Source organism: Galeopterus variegatus, unplaced genomic scaffold (assembly GCF_000696425.1).
Source record: "Galeopterus variegatus unplaced genomic scaffold, G_variegatus-3.0.2 Scaffold3315, whole genome shotgun sequence".
NCBI classification, from domain to species: domain Eukaryota; kingdom Metazoa; phylum Chordata; class Mammalia; order Dermoptera; family Cynocephalidae; genus Galeopterus; species Galeopterus variegatus.
In genome coordinates this window covers 86,153-91,280 of record NW_007729426.1, presented here as the reverse complement: position 1 = coordinate 91,280, position 5,128 = coordinate 86,153, and the positions used below count along the sequence as shown (strand labels likewise).

The window sequence follows — 5,128 nt, the reverse complement described above, 5'->3', positions numbered from 1 at the left end:
AAAAAAAAAAAAAAAAAATCAGGTATTGGGATAAAAATATATGCTGTAAAATTATTAAACCTGCAAAATTAGATCTTAGAAGAATAAGAGAGTACACCTAGTTTTGTGAGGGATGGTGCTGTGCACAAGGACACTTTAACATTTAGATTAAGATTACAGGGCCACAGCCAATGCATATAATGCTTGTGCATGATAATGCTGCTCAAATATCCATTGTTCCTTTTCATTCCATTAGAACATAATCATTAGACCCCCATTAGAATTTAAATGTTAGCATTGTTCCTTTTAGCAAATTTGTACTTACATTTAACAATAGTCATAGGTCATATGATAGTACTGTCTATCACTTTGTAACCGCAATAGCCACCACCCTGTTAATAGGGTAGATATTAACCACAGCTTGCCAACAGGAAAAGGTCACAGGTTAACTTCAGGACAATGAGAAGATGGTCCCGATCTGATAACCTGATACCAAAAGGAGGAAGCACAAGCTAATCATCTGAAACGTACTGACGAAGGGAAAAAACTGGCTTCCCCTGTGCTTTTTGAATTATTGACTCAAGCTTGCTGATGTAATAAAAATAGTACCCAAAGCCCCCCTACAGAGTTGTAAATTTAAATAAAAGGCATTGTCTCATGCTCTACTGGGCTCCAGCCCAAAAGCACTGACAGCCCGCAGAGAGAGAACGTGCATAGTGATGCACTGAGGTCTCCGTCTGTGTTTGTTAATTTCGCCGACCCTCTCCATCCCTTTTCGGGTACCCACCCCTCACTGAAGCTGGACTTCGGCAATGCTGCAAATGTCAGATAATCAGGACTAGGCTCAGTTAGAACCTGCCCCAGAGTAGGGTCCCGGAGACCACCCACCAAGCCAGCTGTTGACTCTTTACTGGCTGGCTTATGGGGAGGGGGAGAGGCCAAGTCTGCTGAGGCCTTGGGGGTGGGACTGCAGCACTGGGGACAGGGGTTTTGGGACAAGAGTTCTTAGTCAATCAGCACAGAAGTACCACAGTCTTTGATGACAACCTGCACAGCTCACTCTTCCTCCTGGGATGGCAGTACCCACCTCACTGTGCACTGGGGCCTCCGTGGTACAGAGGGGACTCAGAGAAGGTTTGTGGGGTTAGCAGGCAATGAGCTGAGGACATACTGAGAAGTGCCCTGGGTTCTCCCCACACCCCCTCCCCATCCTCTCTGGACTAGTCTGGCTGAGCTGTCACAGCTCTGGGACTCAGTTTCATCAGTGGTGGAGGGGGGGACCCCTGACTCCCCTCTCTAGCTCCAGGAGCAGGGAGGGCCCCACACATCAGCCTGCACATGCGGGGCTCCCTCAGCATTTGTTTGTACGTTCCACAGCCATGTCCTGAGCCCCTGCCACGTGCCATGCAGGCTCTGGAGCTGGCTGTGCCCTTGGGGATGGAAGCCCAGCAGTGTGATAAGATGCCCACCCAACTCCACCAATCAGACACCTCTTCCATAAAATTTCAGTTCCCTGAATATTGGCTCATAACTTTAACAAACATACCACACTAATATACCATGTTAATAACAGGAGAAACGGAGCGGGGGGGAAGTATGGGAACTATCTGTACTTAGAAAAAAAATTTTCAACTCCCTCTTGCCAAGGGTGCCTGCATCTGCCTGGTCCCCCTTTCTCACAGCCATTGCTGTCCCTTCCTCCAGACATACAAACTGCTCTGGGCTTGCCCACTGACCCAGCCACAGCCTAGAGGCAGCATGTCACCTTCTGGCTTGGAATATCCTCCTGGGGAACCTTCCCTGCCCCCAGCACCGTAGGGCCTGGATGGACAGTCTGGCTGACTGTCGGCCTCCCGGCAGCCTGAAGCTAACAAAGCCAGGCCTGTGGCCTGCTCCCCTCCGCCTGACCAGCACCCAGCACTGAGCTGACACGTAGCTGGACTTGGAGAATGTCCACTGCTCCCCATCTGAGAGAGTGAGCAAATACAGGAACAAACCTGTAGACGAGGGTGCCAAGTGCCAGAAACAGAGTCTCAAGGAGGGCACTGCCAGGGCAGGTGATGGACCGGGAAAGGCTTCCTGGAGGACAGCCACGTTAGTGGACCTGGAGAGAGAGGAGGGAGAAGGTGCCTGGGTGGAAGAAACAGGGTGGGCAGAAGGCCGTGTGTTCAGAGCTCACAAGGGGAAGAGCAGGCTGGGAGCCGGGTACAGCCCAGGGGGCCGGGGTGTCTGGGCCAGCCCAGCCCTGGCCAAAGCTGAGAATTAGGAAAATCACCCTGGGACTCCTGGCCAGGCAGGACCGGCTGGAGAAACAGGACAGGGACAGCAGGCAATGACTGTAGTTTGGGCAATCCCTGCCCTGCCCTCCCACTCCTGGGCTGATAAGAACTGCCAGGAAACCAACCTCCCTGGCCTGGTGAGCAACCACCCAAAAGGGAATGTGGGAAGGGCTCCAGAACTCAGTTTCTATGTCATTACAAACTTCTTGCCATCGCAGCACTCAGGAGACAGCTGGTAGCTATTGGAGCCAACAGCAAGGGTGGTTCTGGAGCTGTAGTCCCCTGCTGAGAGTCCAGTTGTGCACAACTTCCTGCAATGATGCAAAGCTTCCACCCTGTGCAGTCCAACAGGCAGGTGCTAGCCACATGTGGGTACTGAGTGACTGAGTTTTTAACTTTATTGAAATTTAAGTCATTTAAATCTAAACAGCCACATGTAGCTAGTGGCTGCTATACTGGACTGTGCAGCTGTGGGCACAGCTCCAGCCTGGTAAGGAATGTCCCATCCATCCTCACTGCTTCTTGAGGCCAAAGCCAGACTGGTCCCTGAGACAGTTAGGAAAAGGATGAGTAGGCAGGAGAAGACTCTGATGCAGGTGCTATCATCAAGGAGCTCTACTATGGATGGATTTGCAGAGGAGGGCAATAAAGCCGGTGACAGTAACAGTGACAATAATAGTAAGAACAGCTCCCAGTGCCGACCACCCACTTTGTGCCAGGCATGAGCCACATCCTTCGCACACATTGTCTCATTTAACTGTCAGGGCATTCTCATGAGATGCATCATCGTCCCCACTCTATAGATGAAGAGACCAAAGCTCAGAAAGGTTTAGTGACTTGCTCAAGGGCACACAGTTGGTGAGTGCCTGAGGTCCTCTACCTCCTCTAAACACTGTGCACAACTCCATTCTGGCAGCTCCCACCCTCCACTGTCATTGTCTTTTTACTTATCTGATGGCCTGGCTCAACCGGAGCCCAGCACCCAGCCCACCATGTGGCACTTGCAGTGGTGCTCATGACATGCCATGGAACAAGCAATAGAGTGGAAGAAAAGCCCAGCCACACACCCACCCCACATGTTCCTTAGAGGCTCCTTAGGCTGCTGGAAGTAAGGAGGGCAGGAGGTGTACCTGCTGACTGAGAAGGCTGTGCTCGCCGACAGCCCCTGGCAGGCAGAAAACCACCCAGCCACAGGTCCAAGAAGGCCCAGGAGGCCCTAGCTGGACAGCCTGCACAGCCTCTGGCTGAGCACCACCACCTTGGACCCTCCTAGGGAGTGGGATGTGGAACCAAAAAGAGCCAGGCCAGCCCCTGGCCCCCTGAAGACACAAATAGGAGGAGGCTGGGGGCATCCTCACACCCCCACCAAAACCTATCAACATGCCATCAGTGACAAGGGTCCCACTGTACCTGTCTCACCAGCCAGCTGCCTAGTGCTCAGGGCTAGTCATCACCTAGAGAGATCAGTGACCACAGGGAACTGGGCGGGGGGGGGGGGGGGGGGGGGGGGGGGTTATATATCTGTTGGTTTCCTTCCCCGCCCCACCTCCACAAGTGGCATGTGACAAAACTGAGGCCTGGAGCAGTCCAGAAATGTCAAAGAACCCACCACTGAAAGTGGCCGATTCAGAACCCTAACATGGTATCCTCCTACGACCTGGCCTTCCCAGCCCCAGGGGAAGGAAGGGCTCCAAGGGAAGTCACTACAGGTTATCCCAGGAAAAGGAGGCTTCCCATGCTCCCTGTCCATAGCACTTTGGACTGGGCCAAAAAGAGGGGCCTCCCAAGGAGCCATGGGTAGGGAGGAAGGGACACGTTTTGCTTCCACCCCTAGCTCTTCCCCTTCCTGTGTGACTTCAGGTGGACACACCTCCTCGAGCCTCAGTTTCCCCAATCTTCAAAACAGAAGTAAATCCCTGCCCTGCTGGGTCCTTGTGAATACTAAACACAATGGCATATATGGACTGTGTTCGACAGTGATTGTTAATGATAATCTTCTCTTTCACTACCCGTTAAGAGTGGCCTGAGCTCACGGTATCACAGGCACCAGTACTGGGGAGCAGAGAGGCCCTTTAGAAGCCATTGAGACACCCCGTAGGTCAATCGAGTCTTGCTTCCCAACTCGTGCTACCTTCATCCCATCTTAGGACCTAGTCATCACCAGTGTCTCCAGAGTCCCCATCACCACACTAAATTTCCCAGAGCCCATCTTAAATCTTAATCTGGGAGGACACGCATGCACATAAGTCTGTAGTCTGCATTCTAAATGCCCAGAGACATGCCCAACCTGCCTTTGCAACCAATGAAAACGTTCTGGTTTCACACTAAAGAGATCCTGGGAAGATGTTTTAGCTCAAGATAAAGGAAAGGAACACACAGGTATCCAAGACCCACAGTGTTCTTTGAATGATACCTTAATGTTCTCTCTCCTGCCCCATATGATGCCAGAGTAGTGCGGGATGTGGCCGATGTCCTGTGGCCAACGCCGGACTGTCTTGCTGCCTCAGGTTCTGCTTCTCAACAACTGCAGGATTAACCAGCCTCACCTGCAGCAATCAACCAATGTCATTTTGAGTAAAAGCCCCCAGTTCTGCAGAAACTTCCAGACTAGCCCAATCAAAGAGACTAGACTGTTGGGTCTATTTGGTCAGAGGTTCCAACTCCTGCCATGTTGCCCCAGCAGAGGAGCCCAAGCCTTTCGGATGTGCCCAGAGGGACTACCAAGACCACCACAAATGCACTCCATCTCAGACCACACTGTGACATCCATATAAGTTTCCTCTTGGTAAGCTAAGCGGCAGGCACTTGGATGATGACTTCTGTGTCCAGCAAAACCACAACAGGAAAAGCAAACCCACATGGTCTGAAGG

At 51.9% G+C, this 5,128-nt stretch overlaps 1 protein-coding gene across 1 annotated transcript in view; it reads right to left on the bottom strand.

Annotated features, from left to right (window-relative positions):
- Positions 1 to 4,784, bottom strand: part of GPRIN2 (G protein regulated inducer of neurite outgrowth 2) — an 8,272-nt gene extending 3,488 nt beyond the window's left edge. Inside the window, exon 1 of the mRNA XM_008584616.1 lies at positions 4,672 to 4,784. The gene's annotated coding sequence lies outside the window, so the exon portion shown is untranslated. The remainder of the gene's footprint in view (positions 1 to 4,671) is intronic.
- Between the last annotated feature and the right edge of the window lie 344 nt (positions 4,785 to 5,128).